Source organism: Tursiops truncatus, chromosome 19 (assembly GCF_011762595.2).
Source record: "Tursiops truncatus isolate mTurTru1 chromosome 19, mTurTru1.mat.Y, whole genome shotgun sequence".
NCBI lineage: Eukaryota > Metazoa > Chordata > Mammalia > Artiodactyla > Delphinidae > Tursiops > Tursiops truncatus.
Genome location: NC_047052.1, coordinates 31,623,148 through 31,645,047, shown reverse-complemented (window position 1 = coordinate 31,645,047; position 21,900 = coordinate 31,623,148).

Below are 21,900 nucleotides of genomic sequence, written 5' to 3'. Positions count from 1 at the left end.
GCAGAGCAGTTGGGTTCCCTCTGGAAGAGCACGAGTCAGCACCATGCTGAGTTCAAGCATGGATATATGCCACTGTTGCCAAAGCATCATCATTTACAAGCATTTATCGAGTACCCTTCATCTAACTCATCCTGCGGAAACTAGAAACTGCTACACTTGCACGCGATAAACTTTTGGCAGTTAACCTTCTGAACTGGGACTCTGTACCATTCCTGACTGAAAAGCCCTTTCTGATGGGTGAAGGTAGGTCCTCCAGTTATTGCATTTGTTTTAACATAGCCTACTCCACAGAGCCATTGTTGGAGACCCATCATACAAACTTTCACGGCAAACCTTTCATGGCAAGATATGGGAGACCCATTTTCTGTGTCATAAATTGGAGATGTTTTTATTTTACCAGAACTCTTAGTTTGGAGAAGTGCTGTTTCTCTGTTTGGAGAAGTGCTTTGGGTTAAGGGGGGATTTGGGAATATGGGTGGGGGAGTTTGGGGTGAGACAACGTGAAGAATTAAGTGGTTTCTCCACTGAGGGAGGGAGGGGGAAGAGAAAATGGAAGGAGGTGGGGTGTGCGCATACTCCCCACGTGGCTTCTCTCCCAACTCTTTAATCACGTTATTAAATTCATAAAATGCTTGAGCGTAAATGAATTTTTGGTGGAAACAGGGAAGAGATTGAGCTTTGTTCTGAGAGTGGGACAGAGTTAGAGCAGCAGAGATGAATGAATAAATGGGGAAACAGAGAAAAACACAGAGTTAAGCCCTAAAACCTTTTCAAAATTATGGAGCGTGCTTGTGACTTTCTCCAGATAGTGTTGACTAGCTGTTGTATGAAGTTAATTAAATCCCTATTTTACGTTATTCCTTTACTTTTATTATTATTAATTTATAGAGATTTCATCTGACATCTGAGTCACATCTGGTTGCCCTAGCTCACATTTTAGTGCAAAAGTATCAAGTGGTAGATTTCTCTTTAAAAAAAAAAAAATCAATAACTAATTTGCAATGCCTTTGATAGAAATTCAATGACTAACATCAGGTTTTACTTTATCAAGAAGCTGGGATATTGTCAACAGCTATCCAAGAAAGTAACTGATTCAAAATCCAATTGTCAAAACATTCACTGGGCCCTCACTGCATGCAAAACAGTGTGCAGGGTGCTGGGAAGATTAAGAGAAATAAGATGCACTCTCGCTCCTGGAGAGAAATGTCACCAAACAGCGTGTGCATCGGATCAGAGGAGTGATTCCAACACGCATTATACAGAGACAGACATGGCACAGGCCATGTGACTTAACAGGTTAAAACTAAAGTAGGGCGACTTGGGGTTATACAAACTACACTGTTAATACCAGAGACCCAAAAGCTGCAGCCTACCAAAGTCATGCCAATTTGGGATTGAGTGGAAGCTTACATTCCTTCAGTGGACACTCCAAAGGCTTTCAGTCTGAATAAAGCTAGTACCATGGGCAGAATGATCAGGAAGGGTTCATGAGGGATTTACCACATGCTCAAACTCCAAATTGCTTCTTGAGGAATCACGCCTAGAGGACTCCAATCATCTTTCAAAACAGCTTTTAGGAAAAAACAAAAGATATGTTTTTCCAAGAGCCTGATGTCCTACTGGCCCGGCAAGGCATCCTGGGAACTGCCTTAGCAGGGAATGACTGGAGATGTAACCATGGGCAGGATACAGGAGTGAGGAGTGGTGACTTAAGCATGCATAGTACATGGAGTGGACAGAACATAGCATGGTGAACCTAAGAAAGTGGTTGCCTCAAATCAAATTTAATTCTCCCCTACACCTGTCAGAAGCACTGGATCAATTGGATGTGCCAGGCATCCACTGGCACATAGTATTTGTTCAGTAAATATCTGTTAAAAGAATAAATATGGTGTAAGATTGGGGGCAGAATCAACATGGTGTACTAGGAGGATGCAGAATTTGCGTCTCCTCACACCTAGGGCACCTACAAGGCACTCGTGGGGGACCAAAGACACCTAAGGGGACGGGAGGAAACTCTAGTGACCCGGTAGGACATGGGGCATGGGGGGAGTGAAGGGGGAGGAGAAGTGGAGGTGGGACGGGACAGGCTCCCCTGAGGGGTGGCTGGGGGAGGGGAAGGGATCCCACGTCCGAAGGGGGAAATTGGGGAACCACTGGGAGGGCAGAGGATCAAAAGGGAGCGTGGCCAGGTTTCCCCTGCCCACATAGACCCCCAGGAACCTGCTGAGATCCCTGGCCTCCTCCAGCTGCAGGGGTCCTGAGGGAGTGAGAGGGAAGGAAGGGGGAGCAAAAGTAAAGGCCGGACCTCTGGGATCACACCCCTGAGGGGTGACTGGGGACGGGGAGGAGTTCCTGCACCCAGGGGGACCCACCCACAGTTAGGGGTCCAGCAGCAACCGGGGAGACCCTGGGGGAGATGGTAGGGGAGGGGCACAAAGGAACGGAAGGGAACGGGGCCAGTGCTTTCCCTGTCCACTTAGGAGCCAGGAAGCCTGTTTGGTTCCCGGGCCTAATCCTCTGCCCTCGGAGCCTCCCTCCTGCTGCAAGCCCAAGCCCCGCCCCTACCCCCACCCAGGGCCCCACCTCTACCCTCGGAGACCCCCCTTCTGCACAGGTCCTAAGCAGAGGCCCCACCCCGCCACTCGCCCAGGTTCCGCCCAACCCTAAACCCCACCCCTGCCTGAGTTCCACCCACCCCCATGTAAACTCTGCCTCCATAGCCAAGGCTTTTTTTTTTTTTCCTTTTATTTTTTCCTTTTTCCTCTTTTAGACTGGAGTTCTGTTTTACCTTATTGATTCATTGTTACTGATTCTTTTACATTTTAATTTTTCCTAATAAATCTTTTATTTTTCTAATTTTATTTTATTCTTTATACTTTGTTAGTGATCTCTCATTTTGGCTTGTTGGCCCCCCCCCACTTTTTTTCTCCTTTTCCTGTTTTTTTTTTTAACTTTGTTGTAGTTGTTTCAATTATACTTTTATTTTTCCTAATATATTTTTAATCTTTTTAATTTTATATTGTTTTTTACATTGTACTGCTCCTTTTTTTCTTTACTTCTTCCTTTTTCTCTTTTCCCCCACGCCACGAAGCTTGCAGGATCTTGGTTCCCGGGCCAGATGTCACGCCCAAGCTCCTGCGGTGCGAGCTCTGAGTCCAAACCGCTGGGGTGAACCTCAGACCCCAAGGAATATAAATCGGAGTGAGGCCTCCCGGAGGTCCTCATCTCAGCACCAAGACCCAACTCTACTAACTGCCTGCAAACTCCAGTCCTGGATACCTCAGGCCAAACAACCAGTGAGACAGGTATACAGCACCACCCATCAAAAAAAAAAAAAAAGAAAGAAACGACAAAAACATATGTTACACACGAAGGAACAAGGTAAAAACCTACTAGACCAAATAATGAAGACAAAATAGGCAACCTATCTGAAAAAGAATCCAGAGTAATGATAATAAAGATGATCCAAAATCTCGGAAACAGAATGGAAAAATACAAGAAACATTTAACAAGGATCTAGAAGAACTAAAGAGCAAACAAACAGTGATGACAAACACAATTCCTGAAATTAAAAATACTCTAGAAGGAATCAATAACAGAATAACTGAGGCAGAAAAACGGAGAAGTGAGCTGAAAGATAAAATGGTGGAAATAACTGTCAGGGAGCAGAAAAAAGAAAAAAGAATGAAAAGAGTTGAGGACAGTCTCAGAGACCTCTGGGACAACATTAAATGCACCAACATTCGAATTACAGGGGTCCCAGAAGAAGAAGAGAAAAAGAAAGAGTCTGAGAAAATATTTGAAGAGGTGATAGTCGAAAACTTCCTTAACATGGTAAAGGAAGTAGTCAATCAAGTCCAGGAAGCATTTATACCATACAGGATAAACCCAAAGAGAAACATACCGAGACATATTAATTACCTATCAAAAATTAAATACAAAGAAAAAGTATTAAAGCAGCAAGGGAAAAGCAACAAATAACATACAAGGGAATCCCCATAAGGTTATTAACAGCTGATTTTTCAGCAGAAACTGCAAGCCAAAAGGGAGTGGCAGGACATACTTAAAGTGATGAAAAGGAAAAACCTGCAACCAAGATTACTCTACCCAGCAAGGATCTCATTCAGATTTGATGGAGAAATTAAAATCTTTACAGATAAGCAAAAGTTAAGAGAATTCGGCACCACCAAACCGGCTTTACAGCAAATGCTAAAGGTACTTCTCTAGGCAGGAAACACAAGAGAAGGAAAAGACCTACAAAACCAAACCCGAAAAAATTAAGAAAATGGGAATAGGAACATACATATCAATAATTACCTTACATGTAAATGGGTTAAATGCTCCAACCAAAAGACAGACTGGCTGAATGGATACAACAACAAGACCCATATATATACACTGTCTACAAGAGATCCACTTCATACTTAGGGACACATACAGACTGAAAGTGAGAGGATGGAAAAAGATATTCCATGCAAATGGAAATCAAAAGAAAGCTGGAGTAGCAATTCTCATATCAGATAAAACAGACTTTAAAAGAAAGATTATTACAAGAGACAAAGAAAGACACTACATAATGATCAAGGGATCAATCCAAGAAGAAGATATAACAATTTTAAATATTTATGCACCCAACATAGGAGCACCTCAACACATAAGGCAAATGCTAAAAGCCATAAGAGGGGGAAACCGACAGTAACACAATAATAGTAGGGGACTTTAACACTGCACTTTCACCAATGGACAGGTCATCCAAAATGAAAATAAATAAGCAAACACAAGCTTTAAATGACGCAGTAAACAAGATGGACTTAATTGATATTTATAGGACATTCCATCCAAAAACAGCAGAATACACATTCTTCTCAAGTGCTCATGGAACATTCTCCAGGATAGATCGTATCTTAGGTCACAAATCAAGCCTTGGTAAATTTAACAAAACTGAAATTCTATCAAGTATCTTTTCCAACCACAACGCTATGAGACTAGATATCAATTACAGGAAAAGATCTTTAAAAAATACAAACACATGGAGGTAAACAATACACTACTAAATAACTAAGAGATCACTGAAGAAATCAAAGAAGAAATCAAAAAATATCTAGAAACAAAAGACAATGAAAAGACGACACAACAAAACCTGTGGGATGCAGCAAAAACAGTTCTAAGAGGGAAGTTTATAGCAATACAATCCTACCTCAAGAAACAAGAAACATCTCAAATAAACAACCTAACCTTACACCTAAAGCACTTAGAAAAACAAAAAACCCCCAAAGTTAGCAGAAGGAAAGAAATCATAAAGATCAGATCAGAAATAAATGAAAAGAAACGAAGGCAACAATAGCAAAGATCAATAAAACTAAAAGCTGGTTCTTTGAGAAGATGAACAAAATTGATAAACCATTAACCAAACTCACCAAGAAAAAAAAAAGAAGACTCAAGTCAACAGAATTAGAAATGAAAAAGGAGCAGTAACAACTGACACTGCAGAAATATAAAGGATCATGAGAGATTACTACAAGCAACTATATGCCAACAGAATGGACAATCTGGAAGAAATGGACAAATTCTTAAAAAGCACAACCTTCTGAGACTGAACCAGGAATAAATAGAAAATATAAACAGACCAATCACAAGCACTGAAATTGAAACTGTGATTAAAAATCTTCCAACAAACAAAAGCCCAGGACCAGATGGCTTCACAGGTGAATTCTATCAAACATTTAGAGAAGAGCTAACACCTATCCTTCTCAAACTCTCCCAAAATATAGCAGAGGGAGGAACACTCCCAAACTCATTCTATGAGGCCACCATCACCCTGATACCAAAACCAGACAAGGATGTCACAAACAAAGAAAACTACAGGCCAAGATCTCTAATGAACATAGATGCAAAAACCCTCAACAAAATACTAGCAAACAGAATCCAACAGCACATTAAAAGGATCATACACCATGATCAAGTGGGATTTATCCCAGGAATGCAAAGATTCTTCAATATATGCAAATCAATCAACGTGATACACCATATTAACAAATTGAAGGATAAAAACCATATGATAATCTCAACAGATGAAGAAAAAGCTTTTGACAAAATTCAACACCCATTTATGATAAGAACTCTCCAAAAAGTAGGCAGAGAGGGAACCTACTCAACATAATAAAGGCCATATATGACAAACCCACAGCCAACATCGTTCTCAATGGTGAAAAACTGAAACCATTTCCTCTAAGATCAGGAACAAGACAGGTTGATTGTGCACTCTCACCACTCTTATTCAACATAGTTTTGGAAGTTTTAGCCATGGCAAGCAGAGAAGCAAAAGAAATAAAAAGAATCGAAATCGGGAAAGAAGAAGCAAAACTGTCACTGTTTACAGAAGACATGATACTATACATAGAGAATACTAAAGATACTATCAGAAAACTACTAGAGCTAATCAATGAATTTGGTAGAGTAGGAGGGTACAAAATTAATGCACAGAAATCTCTTGCATTGCTATACTCTAATGATGAAAAATCTCACAGAGAAATTAAGGAAACACTCCCATTTACCATTGCAACAAAAGGAATAAAATACCTAGGAATAAACCTACCTAAGGAGACAAAAGACCTGTATGCAGAAAACTATAAGACACTGATGAAGGATATTAAAGATGATACAAATCGATGGAGAGACATATTATATTCTTGGACTGGAAGAACCAACATTGTGAAAATGACCACACTACCTAAAGCAATCTACCGATTCAATGCAATCCCTATCAAAATACCAATGGCATTTTTCACAGAACTAGAACAAAAAAATTGCACAATTTGTATGGAAAACACAAAGGACCCCGAATAGCCAAAACAATCTTGAGAAAGAAAAATGGAGCTGGAGGAATCAGGCTCCCAGACTTGACTATACTACAAAGCTACAGTAATCAAGACAGTATGGTACTGGCACAAAAACAGAAATATAGATCAATGGAACAGGATACAAAGCCCAGAGATAAACCCATGCACATATGGTCACCTTATCTTTGATAAAGGAGGCAAGAGTATACAATGGAGAAAAGACAGCCTCTTCAATAAGTGATGCTGGGAAAACTGCACAGCTACATGTAAAAGAATGAAATTAGAACACTTCCTAACACCATACACAAAAATAAACTCAAAATGGATTACAGACCTATATGTAAGGCCAGACAGTATACAACTCTTCGAGCAAAACAAAGGCAGCCCACTGTATGACATAAATCAAAGCAAGATCCTTTTTGACCCACCTCCTAGAGAAACGGAAATAAAAACAAAAATAAACAAATGGGACCTAGTGAAACTTAAAAGCCTTCGCACAGCATTGGAAACCATAAACAAGACAAAAAGACAACCCTCAGAATGGGAGAAAATATTTGCCAACGAAGCAACTGGCAAACGATTAATCTCCAAAATATACAAGCAGCTCATGCAGCTCAATATCAAAAAAACAAACAACTCAATCGAAAAATGGGCAGAACACCTAAACAGAAATTTCTCCAAAGAAGGTATACAGATTGCCAACAAACACATGAAAGGATGCTCAACATCACTAATCATTAGAGAAATGCAAATTGAAACTACAATGAGATATCACCTCACACTGGTCAGAATGGCCATCATCAAAAAATCTGGAAACAATAAACGCTGGAGATGGTGTGAAGAAAAGGGAATCCTCTTGTACTGTTGGTGGGAATGGAGAACAGTATGTAGGGTCCTTAAAAAACTAAAAATAGAACTACCATATGACCCAGCAATCTCACTACTGGGCATATACCCTGAGAAAACTATAATTCAAAAAGAGTCATGTACCACAATGTTCACTGCAGCTCTATTTACAATAGCCAGGACGTGGAAGCAACCGAAGTGTCCATCGACAGGTGAATGGCTAAAGAAGATGTGGCACATATATACAATGTAATATTACTCAGCCATAAAGAGAAACGAAATTGAGTTATTTGCAGTGAGGTGGATGGACCCAGAGACTGTCATACAGAGTGAAGTCAGTCAGAAAGAGAAATACAAATACCGTATGCTAACACACATATATGGAATCTAAAAAAAAAAATGGTTCTGATGAATCTAGAGGCAGGACAGGAATAAAGACACAGACGTAGAGAATGGACCTGAGGACATGGGGAAGGGGAAGCGTAAGCTGGGACGAAGTGAAAGAGGAGCACTGACATATATACACTGCCAAATATAAAATATATAGCTAGTGGGAAGCAGCTGCATGGCACAGGGAGATCAGCTCAGTGCTTTGCGACCACCTAGAGGGGTGGGATAAGGAGGGTTGGAGGGAGACGCAAGAGGGAGGGGATATTGGGATATATGTATGCACATAGCTGATTCACTTTGTTATACAGCAGAAACTAACACAACACTGTAAAGCAATTATATTCCAAAAGTGAACAGTGATATCATTACTGACCATTTCCACTGGGAGAGAAGTTCTGAGGATTCTGAAAACTTGTAGGAAGAGGCAGGCAAGACCAGAGATCATGAAGTAAAGTGATTCACTGAGGAGCTGTGTGGGGGAAGAAGTCTCGACTTAGTCAAGGTTCAGGGATAACAAACTTTTGACTAAATGAAAGGCAACTGAACAGACTGTGTGTCATTGATTTCAGGGAAAGCTCATGGACAGAACAGGTAGACTCAGATAGTGCTTTCAGGTGAAGACCTCAAGGGAATTCAGTAAGTTTAGGCAGCTCCCAAATCCCATGGGAATCTAGCTTATGTCTGGGAAACCTGAACAGGAAAGAATTCATAGCTCTCAAAACTATGCATAGAAAAGTGTACCAATAAACACAGAAAAACATAACATCTCCTGGAAATGTAAACTACCTACAAACATATTTTCAGGTGTGCTCCAGAGTTCAGGCTTATGAAAGTGCATCATGAAATGCAAATACCGCTGTTGTTGGTGTGGTGGTCGTTCTGGAAAAGGAAAAAACAAAGGAAGCGGTGCAACTCTCTCTTTTCACATATTAGGAAAAGAAAACTTGGAAAGATAAAGTGGCTCTCTCAAGGTCCCACACCTAATTAGTAGGAAGTCTTTCTTCACAGCTGCATATATCACCACTTGACATATTATATATTCTCCTATTGGAATACCATTTCTGTTAAAATGGGGAATTATCTATTTGTTCACTGCTGTATCCTCAGCACTAAAATAGCACCTGGCACAAAGCAGGTGCTCAGTAAAAATGTGTGAGATGAAAGAATGATTGAAATCTTCATACTCTTGTCCCAGTGCCCTACCTCACCCTGTTTCATAAATCTAGGGGGACCTTTGACCACTCAAATCAACAAGTATTTACCATGTACACGTCACATGCCTGGCACTGTGTGAGGTTGCTAAGTGGGAAGAAAGGATGTATTAGTGAGGGCTCTTTCAGAAGCAAGACACAAACACCAAATTGAAACTAGCTTAACCATAAAAAGGGGGGCTTCCCTGGTGGCTCAGTGGTTGAGAGTCTGCCTGCTGATGCAGGGGACACGGGTTCGTGCCCCAGTCTGGGAAGATCCCACATGCCGCGGAGCGGCTAGGCCCGTGAGCCACGGCCGCTGAGCCTGCGCGTCCGGAGCCTGTGCTCTGCAACGGGAGAGGCCACAACAGTGAGAGGCCCGCATACCACAAAAAACAAAAAACAAACATAAAAAGGGGTGTGGGAGGTGGAGGAGATTCATTGGTCCATATAGCTGGAAAGTCCAAGGGTAATGCCTGCAGAAACAGATGAAACTAGGGGCACAGGAAGGGTTACCTGGATTTTATTACTTTCTCCATCACTCAAGGCTCTACTTTTTCTCTGCATTGGCTTCCCTCTTGGCCAGGACTTCTCTAGACTTTAGCCCTGGTAGTTCTGGGCTCACATCCTACATACTTAACAGTAGAAAGAAAATTCTTTTATCCTAACAGTTCAAGCAAAACCCTAGGTAGGGTTCCTATTGGTCCAGCCTGGACTATGTACCCATTCACAATGAGTTACACTGACCAATGGGATGTAGTCATTTGATTAACTGTGTTTGGGTCATGTGTCCACTCATGGAGGCGGGGATGAAGTCAGTCCCATCTAAAGTACATGGACTGGACCAAAGGTAAGTTCCTAAAAGAAAATTGGGGTGCCCCATCCAAAAGAAGAGATGCTGTGAAGATAAAAAGCATACATATTCCCACCCCAAATCAGGGCTGGGGGTCAAAACAATAAGTTCCTAAGCTTCAGGAACTTAATTTTTATTGGAAGCAAAACACAAATCAATTCATAAATAACATAAAACAGCATTTGATTAAGATCAAATCTGAACTGGTAACACAAGCATACCAACCATACTCTATAAAACCATATGGCAAATTTCTGAAGGTCCAATTTCCTTTTAATGTACAACTTTGTCCTCTGACCAATGACACCCCTCAACCACCTGTGACTTGACGTTTGTATATCTGTTCTTCTTGCCAGCTTCTAAGCTATCAACGGGGCACTGGCAGGCAGTAAACAACTCAGGTTTGACCTTGTTGCCCCTTTACTTACATTAGTGTTCAAGCAATTGGCAGCTCTTTTATTGTGCTCTGCCTTTTGAAAATAAAAATGAAAAAAAGCAAGCATAAGAAATAGCTATAAAAGTATAGTTCTCGTCAACTTAATGAAGTTCAAGCACGAACACTGTTAGGTGTGGCAGAAGTGGCACATCTTGCTCCTCAGTTAACTGTTCACCAGAACATATTTGACTGGGAATTCAAAGGTCAAAGAAGAAAATGAAGGAACAGGCACCAAACTCTGAAAAACTCATTTTTTGGTTCTCATAATAATTCTGCTTATAGCACAGATTTCTTTTACATAATGTTCAGGACTCTATTATAGATGAAAGCACTGCCTATCTGTGCATCAGAGCACAGGTGTTGTAACTATACCTCTTAAAGCAGGGGTCCCCAACCCCCATCCTCGGACAGCCTGTTAGGAGCCGGGCTGCACAGCAGGAGGTGAGCAGCGGGCGAAGCTTCATCTGCCGCTCCCCATCACTCCCCATCGCTCCCCATCGCTGGCATCACCGCCTAAACCGTCCCATTCCCCACCCCACCTGCCCCCATCCGTGGAAAAACTGTCTTCCAAGAAACAGGTCCCTGGTGCCAAAAAGGTTGGGGACCGCTGTCTTAAGTTATTCATAATGTTTGCTATATTTGCATAGCTTCTTTACTATTTCTTAGTAATTCACATCAACTTCCTTTTTCCCTTAAATATATTTATATTTAAAGGACGATCCATAACATAAATGGGACGCTGGTATCCCTGGCCATAAATAGAAAGTATTTGAAAAATAAAGCAATGTTATTAAATTCTAGCTAGACCCTGTTTACTGACAAGGCTTTAAGCCCAAGGCGGGCTCTCTGTTTATTAAAAAACAACCCCCCAAAAAAGTGACTAAAAAAACAAGTATCAGAGAGTTATTAAAAAGATATATTAGCCCTAAGCTTGAACTTTTTCCTTTGATTTCAATGCAAGGATTGAAGGAAACAGGAAACGGCAAGAACTTCCCCCCATGAGATATTATTTAATGTCTTGTCCATGTGCTACCTAAAATTATCACATACCACCCATAACTGAGGGAAGCAGGGGGAGAGAGGAATCAAAGAGAGAGGTGAACCAGGTAAGTAACATTGGTGGAGACTTTCTCTTTGTATCATTATCCTCAACTAATTCATTTCCCAAATGGCAGCAAGAAGAATCTTCTAATCCTGTCACTCCCACTCTTAAATCCCTGAGAGGCTCTCCACTGATCTCAGGAGGAAGTCCTATTTTCTTCTAGAAGCTTCCAAGGCACTGAATTTTTTGCATCGGTTTACCTCTCCAGCTTCATCTTACAGTACACACCTCTCTCATACCCTGCTGACCTGGAGCTCTGGCCTGGAGACATGTATTCTAGTGTGGTGGTTAGAAGGATGAACTCTGAGCCCAAACTCCCCAGCTGATAGCTGTATGATCCTGAACAAGTTACATAACCTCCTCACTTCCCTCATCAGTAAGACAAGGGCAATAATGGTCCCCACCTCAGGGCTGTCGTCAAGATTATGGGAGTTAATATAACTCAGATCTGAGCGGAGCTAGCCAGAGGCCATAGGGCCTTTTAAGATTTCATTTACTCTAAGTAAGTGACCCTCTTCCTCCACCTCCCTCCCACTTGGCAAATCCTAGTTATCATCGAATTCTACCTGTTACGGGTTTAACTGTTTGTTATATGTCCCCCCAAAACTCATATATTGAAGCCCTAATTCCGAGTATCTCAAAATGTGACTATATTTGTAGACAGGGTCTTTAAAGAGGTGATTAAAATGAGGCCGTAATGGTGGGCCCTAATGCAATCTGACTGCTGTCTTTATAAGAAGAGGAAATTTGGACACACAAAGAGACACCAGGGACGCAGGCACACAGAGGAAAGACCATGTGGGGATGCAAGAGAGGGAGCATCTGCAAGGCAAAGAGAGGCCTCAGAAGAAGCCAAACCTGCTGATACCTTGATCCTGGACTTCTGGCCTCCAGAACTGTGAGAAAATGAACTTCTGTTGTTTAAGCCACATAGTCTATGGTATTTTGTTATGGTAGTGCTAGCAAATTAATACACATTTGCAGATTTTGGATTTACCAAGCCTCCACAATTGCATGAGCCCATTTTTTAAAGTCTCTCTAGACAGATAGATAGGTAAACAGATCAACCTATAAAGGATATACATATCTATAAATATACATAGATCTTTCTTTTATCTCTTCTCTCTCTCTGTATCTCTATCCCAGTCTATCTATTTATCTGTCTGTCTCTATCAAGAGTCCTCCTGGTGTGTGTTCTCAGGACACCTGCATGCTTTCTTTCAGACATAGCACCCCTGGGATTGAATGGTTACATCTGTGATTATGTGGTCACCTTCCATCTCTCCAGTCAGAGAGTGACATCCTGAAGTGAAGGAGCAGCTCTGTTGTTCACTACTGCACCCCAAGAACCTATCAGGGTAAACATGGAAGACCCACATTGAAGTCATAAGTTCTTACCATCCCTTTGGTCTTATAATGCACAAGAAAACTGAAAGAACAACATCTTTTTGTAGAGATGATTAATACGTCCATTGATATGAACAATATATTCATCAATCCTCAGTCTGTTGTTTTAAGCCAATATTTTACTAAGCTTATATGTTTGATGGGAGATAATTTTGACTCCAAACCCCCTATTATTATGGCTCCTTGTACCTTAAAGTCATACAGGTGTATTCAATATAAGTTGAGTGGGCGAGAGATTGAGCAGCTGTGATTGACAACAGTGACAACAGACTTTGGAGCAAGAAGCAGGGTCGGGGGTGGGGGAGTTTGCAGAAGGGATTCTATATTTAATATTTCCAGGCAAATAAATTCTATCACTTCTGTGAGTCTTAGCTATGGTATGCTTTGGGGCATGACATTTTAGCCATGATTTTTTTCAGTATTTTTAAATTTTGGATTGCAAACTTCTGATTCTTAAATAAAAATAATTTATTTTTTTAATTTCTGTGGTAACCACATAGCACAGGGGAAATGCACCAATGTGGCAATTAATAAAGAATAGTCCAGCTGGCACTAACTGTACACCTTTCCTGGATATCTTACTTCTCACCACCTCTGTTTCCCCAACTCTAAAATGTCTGTTACAATGAGGTAACTTAGGTATTTCTAAAGACCTCCTCCCATAATGGTAACTTATGACTGAGCAATCAACTCACCTGGCAGGTTAGGTGTCCAAAAAGACCAGTGTCTTCCAGGATTTTTCAGAAAGTATCTCCAACAACTCTCTCTAAGTATTTCGGGGTGGGGGGGAGAAGGGGGGGAACACAATTACTAAGAAACTACTATGTCCTGGTACTGTGATAGATGCTGGGAAAAATGATGATGAGCAAGAAGCTTCTGTCCTCCTGGACGCAGGGGAGCTAATGTGAGCTTCCATTATTGTGTGATTAGTGCTCTGGCAACAGAAGCCCCGGATATCACCAAATTCACATCCAGGAGCCTCCCCTAATACCGTGTGGGGAGGAATCAGGGAAATATTATTGGAGGGAGTGAAGTCTACTGAGACCTAGAGGACGAATAAGACTTGTCCAGGTAAAAGGATAGGAGTTGGCGATGGTCAAGTGTGAGGACATATTCCAGGCAAGAGTCCAACCACACTGAGCTCCTCACTGCTCCCTCATCTGTGCTGTCTCAGTCCATCTAGAAGCTCTGCCTCTTTTCTCTGTTGATCCACATCTCACCCATCTTCCAAGGCCTGAGTAAAATACCATCGCTTTTGGAAGCCTTCTCTGATCCCCCAAATAAGAAGTCAGCTCTCTATTTACTTGAATATCCAGAGACAGCCTGAAAGACCATCCCTTCCATCCCCAGTGATGGGTCACTTTATGCAAACCACATAAAACTGAGCCCTGAGACATAAACGTGCATTCTACAAAACAACAGTACTGGAAAAAAATGACTGAAAATAATTTATATCAGTAGTACACGCTCTCTGGAAAGTACAAAATGAAGGAAACCACACAAATACACAGCAGTTTCTTGTTTTAAAATCCTCTTTCCTCATGTTTAATACGCTTCATATCAACCAGTTTCTAACAAAAACATATCCAACTTGGCTCTTTATTCTTTCTGGCCACTTTTCCCTGCTTCAGTAAGTCATTTTCTATCTTTTTCAGCATAATAATGGGGGATAAGGGAGAAGAGGTGCTTATACACATGTGTTTCCCCATCACACTTATATGAGAGTTTGTACCATTAATATGTTATCTTCCTCATCAGGCCTGTGATTAATGTTTAAGGCGGACACGTTCCCAGTCTGATCTTTAAAACTTCTACCAACGAAGATCCCCCCAAAACATAATAGTTTTCTCTGCCAGTAAAAAGAATATATCCTATTCTAACCTCTGACTTTTTTCTCATTAGTATTCAATCAATTATTTAGCACTTATTGAATATGCACTGTGACAAAGTATATAGAGGGGTCTTACTCAGGCTCAAAGGCTCTGTGGTTTCCTCCATGTGATGTTGAAATATATAGTAAGAAATACATATCTGGTCTTTGACCCATTCCTGGCACAGAACTCCAAAAAGCCTTGGAATTTCCTAAGTGATGAGATCTAAGGAAGTGTATTTTGTTATGTTAATGAGTGACTTTTGGAAAGCCGCTAGATCACCTAAGAAAGGAAACTGGTTGCTAACCAGGTGATCAGAGGGTAGGAAACTTCAGTCCCAAGCCCTCCCCTCAACACACTTCTGGGGAGGGGAGAGGGGTTGGAGATTGAGTTCAATCCCCAATGGGCAATGAGTTCATCAGTCATGCCTATGTAATGAAGCCTCCATAAAAACCCAAAAGGACAGGGTTCAGAGATCTTCCAGGTTGGTGAACACGTGGTGATTTAGGGAGCGTGGAGCACTTGGAAAGGGCATGGAGGCTCCTTGCCCTTCCCTACATCTTGCTGTACGCATCTCTTCCATCTAGCTGCTGCTGAGTTATAACCTTTTATTATACCAATAATCTAGTAAGTAAAATGTTTCTCTGAGTTTTGTGAGCCACTCTTGCATTACTCATACCCAAAGAAAAAGTGGTTGGAACCTCCAGTCTACAGCCAGTCAGTCAGAAGCTCAGGTGACCACCTGGACTTGTGAGCTGCATCTGAAATGGGGGAAGGGGGCAGTCTTGTGGAACCGAACCCTTAACGTGTGGGATCTGATGCAACATCCAGGCAGATAGTATCAGAGTTGAGCTGAGTTGTAGGACACCCAGCCAGTGTCAGAGAATTGCTTAGTGCTGTGGGGAAGCCCTCCACATGTTGGTTATCAGAATCAGAATCATTAGTCTCCAAATACAAAAGTAAATTTTCAAAGGACGTACCTTAGGAAAGACCTTCATCCATGCTTCTTAACCTTGCTACTGTTAAAAAGGAAACAGCAGACCCAAAATGGAGTAACTTGTTTTAGCTAAGCACCACATCAGTAACCCAACACTTAATATCTAACCTGATGGCAGCTTCAGCCTCTCCCAGGAATGTGACCTTTAACCAGTTAATCTGAATTACCTGGTCAGCACTAGGGAGGTAATCTGCCTGACAGACCCCTTCTGTCCGCCATAGAAAGGTGACCTTCTTGAAACTTGCTAATTCACTCTTTGCTAGAAACTTTCTTTTCCCACCCCCTTCTGCCTATAAAAGCCTTTCATTTTGCATAGCTCCTCGGAGCTACGTTCTATTTGCTAGATGGGATACTGCTCGATTCATGAATCACTGAATAAAGCCAATTAGATCTTTAAATTTTCTCAGTTGAATTTTGTTTTTTAACAGTAGTATGCTACAGAATTGCTTAGAAAAATGAGCTAATGTGGTCAAAGTCTATATATTTAGTTAGGTTTGCACAAGGGGAAAGTCTTCTCTTCAGCATCAGTCTGTGTCTTTGGATACTGCTAGATGTCTTACAAATTCAGGCCACTGATCAGAAGAAAAATCAGAAAAGAATTAGTAAATGCCTTAGGAAAAAAAATCAAAAATCCCCACCTCTGGAGAAACAGCCCAGCAGGAGGCCTCATAGCCAACAGGTCAATAGATCATCTTTACACAAAGCAGGGCTTTTTTCTGATTCAGGATCTCAGAACTCCCCAGAAGGGACCAAATATCAGGCCCATGAATAAAGCTACTACATAAACACAGAAAAACTGTGACCCATAGTTTAAGAAGGAGTTAAAGGTATTTCCTTGAGAATTAAGCAAGCAATAAATCTTCTCATTCACAAGAATGACCCATGTTCTCTCACCCTTGCCATCTATGCAATTTTTCTCATCCAGTATAAAAACAATTATCCAAACTTATGCTAGAAATATTAAGAGCTGGCCTGCCTGTTTCAAAATTGCTCCCATGAGAAATCGACACAGCAATTCAGGATAGGCTATGAACGTGATTGGATTAATTTGAATGCATCAGAAAAATTTCAAGTGGGGAAACACAAAAATTCTGATGGAAATTATTCCCAGGAATGCTCTTAACATATCACAGTTACCATATGAGTACTGAGATACTGTGATAATTCACTAAATGGCCTGAAAGTGTTCATAGTAAATTAGTACATAACTAATACATAAACACATATAACGTATTTATTATTTAATTCTCAAATCCCTATTAAGGGCCTAATATGAGTTGGCAGGGTTTAGGTGCAAGAAACCTGGGGGTGAACAAGCAGACAAAATCCTATTCTCATGAGCATACATTCTAGAGAGAGAGGATACACTTTTATACTGTCAAGATGGTAATAAGAGGTATGAAGAAAAAGAGGGAGAAGGTGGGAAGGGAGGGGTGAGGGCTGGGGCAGGGTGGTCATCTTAGATAGGGTAGCCCAAAAAGCCTCACCAGGAAGTTTCATTTTAAGAGAGACCTGTGAAACTGAGAGGACAACCCATGAGAGACCTGGAGAAAATGTCCCAGATAAATGTGAAAGTCCTGGAATTGCGGTGAGCTTAGAGGTCTAGGATGATGTCATGGAAAAAGGAGAACTACAAAAGGCAGTGTAGAGAAAAAAAGACCTTTGGAAGGGAGGGAGGCAAGAGCTTAAGATGCCAACGGGTTGGATGGATCATTCTTGTAGAGGCTGGAGTCACCAAGAATGATAAAGATGTGACAATGGGAGAGAACTATTAAACTGTTTAAATTGTCAATGAATGGGAGCAATGAGGAAAATGAGGAAATGGTCTATCTCCAAGCTCTGGTCCAAGATTATGGGAAGCAATGTCCTCAAAGCGTAGCCAGGTCTCAGAGCACGACGCTGAAGAAGAATATTCACATAAGAGGATACAGGAGATTTTGTTGATGATCATGAGTCTCATATATGACACAGGTAGAAAGGTTTGGGGATTGAAGGAGCTGTGGAAAATCAAAATAAATTTGGGAATTTACTGAGTCATACATACCATTTGGGGGCATAAGAACCACAAATGTGTCAGAATTCCATAACCTTCTATCTCATGATAATGGAAAATATTAGAATGGATAACAATAAATAGCCATTTAGACAGTACGCTTAAAAGATGAAGGATTCCGATTTCTTGCATTTTTCTCTTTACCCCTAAGCACAGAATTTAATTGATATCCAGCTTTATTAGCTGCTCTAATATAAATTTTAGAGGTTGACATGTTATCTCAATGGACATTGAGATTTCAGATAGCAGCCGCATTTCCAATTGATAGAAATTTTAGGAGCTGAAAGATAAAACTGACTCCTCACACCCCAACAGCGTGTGTCAACTTAGCCAGGAGAACTTCTCCAAGATGCCTTATATTGCAATGCCAAGGGCACATCACCCAAATGCACTGACTTTTCTATTTTGGTGAACAGAAGGGGGAAACATCACCATCAGATAAGATAATATGATGAATATTCCTGGACTACACACGTACTTTGTGAGTCCTGGAGCTCTAAAAGTTTCTTGACTTAGCTGAAGCCTCAGAAATTGGCTGGAACTCAAGTTGGGTATGTAACGTGAAATGGGTCAAGCCTCCCCCTCCCTCAGTGCCTCAAATATGTTCTTCAAACCTATCAGCTTAAATTGCAAAGTGAGTTCGCTCCACCAAGATCACAAGGTTCATGCTTCTCCTTTGAACTTCAAAGATAGTTACTGACAGTGTGTGAGGAGCCCAGGTCCTTATCTCCAATTGTTTCATTAAGGGATTCCATCCTTTGCAGTGGAGTGCACTGAGCTTCTGCCACAGTTAGGAAAATAAAGACAAAGAGTAGAACAAACAGAAGGAAAAGACAATAGAAATAAAAACTAATCAATACAGCCATGAAGTAATGAGGAAAGAGGGAGAAAAGCATAAGAAGAAGAAACCAGGGGTAGTTTTACAGGGCAGGTGGTGCCTTTCAAGTAATACAACAAATGATTTACTTCATGTTGCGTATTACTCTGCTTATAGTGAATTATGAGGCTTGTTTCTGAGCATCACTACAAAGGATTCATTAGCAGAGAACTTCATACACACACAGCCTGAACCAGATAGGATGCCTATGAAGCTTTTTCCTTATGCTTATTGAAATCTGTTAATTCACTATCAGGAAGAAAGGGTAGGAAAAAATCCATTTAACTTTGCAGTTAATATAAGGATAGTTTTGTGGGCTAACTATAATTATTTTGTACACAGATACGTGCCATGATATTCTCATTTCTGTCTCTCCTGAAACAATATAAACACATCTAGGTAGAACGCCTCTTTGTATGATAAATGGTGTTTTCTCCCTGTTTTTTCTACCATTGCCTTTGCCCATTCAGAATCCTTGCCACCAGTAGAGTTTTTGCCAAGGATTTCTGGAAAGGACCATGTTAGCAGAGACTATGGATATCTCAGCAGTAACCAATATGGAGAGAAGACCCAGAGGAAACCTTAATTTGAGGATGAATTTCCTGCCAGCTTGAAAGCACAGAAATTCAGAGTCATAATACGCTGATTTATTGATAACAAAGAATCTTTTGAGTTTGTGTCCTTTGTGTTTGAGTTGTTGTCACTGTTGTTGTTTTGTGGTAAGAACACTTAACAGGAGATCTATCCTCTTAATAAATTCTGAGGTGCATGATACCATATTGGCTGAAGGCACTATGTTATACAGCAGATTTCCTCATCTAGCATAACTGGAACTTTCCTTAAAAGAATTCAGTACAATTACAATAACCACTCCAATATTTTAATTTAAAACGTTAAGTCATTTCAAAGGAAACAACAAATCTTCTCATTTAACAGTGAATGAGGGCCCCTCATGGGCCTGGACAACTTGAAAGGCACTAGGCATACAGAGACATGCAAGACTGACTCAGTGATGTGTCCCTGCTCTGATGGAAATCACATTCTACTAACAAATCTGGGTTAAAAATTTCTGAGCTTGAAATAGGAAACTTCTAGAACAAAAAGATGTGCTTATCAGAACTTGCTGAATTTTGCTTCCATGAATGGAAAAAGTAGGCCTAGGATGTCTGCATCGTACATGTCAATCTATTTGCTGCCAGAGCAAATCTTGCCTTTTATGCTCCAATCAATGTAGCCATGGCCTCTGTTCATACCCTAACCACAAAGGCAGCACTATGCTGTTAAATGAGGATGGCTGTGGATTGGTGTGGGGCTGGCTGGTGGCCTAAGAAGTAGCCTGACTGAAAGAAAAGTATACTGACATTGAGATTCCTTCCACTAGACGTTAAAATCCAAAAACAACTTTTCCAGAAGGTAACAGAATAGAGAGAAGCAACCCTTTGCAGTGGGGCTGAGTCACACTTACAGCACAGCCCTGGAGTGAAGAGCCTTGAAACTTGCAATTAAGAGCTCTAAGTCTGGTGCCAAGCAAACTTTCTTTAAATCGCAGTATCCAAGTTGCCTAGGCCAGAAGTCCTTATAAGTTCCATCTTTCCTGATGCAGCAAGAAGCACAATTATAAAGTCAATCAAAAACAAAGCTAAACATGCATACTGCATTTATACACAGAGTAGGCTGCACATCAACCCAGAAAATTCTCATCTCCATTTATCAGAACTTAGGAAAAACATATATCTTCAGAGATAAATATGCTGATGGAAAAACAATCAAGGTGATTATACTGGTTCATTGTTTTTCCTTTGAAACTGAAGGAAGCAATGGACATATGACATAATAAAGGACTCCAATTCAGTTTATACTATTTATAAGAACTTGAATTAATGAGAACAGTTGTTACTTTTGTTTTATTTAAAAGGCACTTACAAAACACCTACCAGGTTTCAGGCACTTACTATGTGTTAGGGCTTAACAAATACTCACATTTAGTACTCATAACTACACCATTAAATAGACATAATTATTTTCTCCTCTTTATAGATGAGAAAACAAGGCACAGAGAGGTTACAAAATTGGCCCAGGGTCACACAGCTAATAAATTACAGAGTTGCAGAGCTGGGATTCAAATCTGAGGATGGAACCATACTTTTAATCCCTATACTATGCATCCCCTTTGCTATATAAGGGCCAGGGTGATCTTTCTCCATATCTTCTAAGGGCAAGAATAAGTAATATCAACAAAAATCTGTAGCATTTTTTCTGGGAAGTGAGGCACTGAACAGTTACTGTAGGTTAGGGAACGTGTTCTTTGAGGAAATCTTCTGGGATTACCACCAGTGTATTATTATCTGGCCAGGATGCTAGATACTCCTTTTGCAATAGACAAGATGATATCCCAAGATCCATCTCTGCTCTCAGAGTCTGCTGTTATATTCATATTTCAAAGCCAGCATCAGCAGATTCAGGGGTATGCTGTTCAGTTTTTAAAAAGATTTCAAACTTCTACATAAATCTTTCAGCTTTAAATCATTTTTCTTTTATTCATTCTTCTGAGGTTTCTGAGGGATTGCCAATACTCGACTTTGCTTTGACAAAGCTATCCTTGGATATCAGATTAGATAAGACAATGAATTCGACTTAAGACTCCACATAAGTTAAAAGCCCAGGAGTTTTAGTGGAAAACTTTCTCAAACACAGTTAAATCTCAAAGCCTGCAAAGAATGGATGGGGTTGGGTTACCTATAAAATAATCCAATTCATTAATGTTGTTGCTGGGATTATTGAAACCCAGCAACAGAAAGATTTTCTACATTTTTTTCCCCCAATAAGCCATACAGACAGCAGAAATCCCCTAGGTCATGGGAGAAAAACATTTTATTCTAAATGGAAAAAGAACATCTAGATTATGACCAGAGATAAAATTTCCATACTTCACAGGCTCTAAAATGTGTATTTCTCACCTTTTTACTACATCTCTAAAATTGGATGCATATCATAATCACTGTTGGCCAGGGGTCAGTCAGCCACAATGTAGTTGTC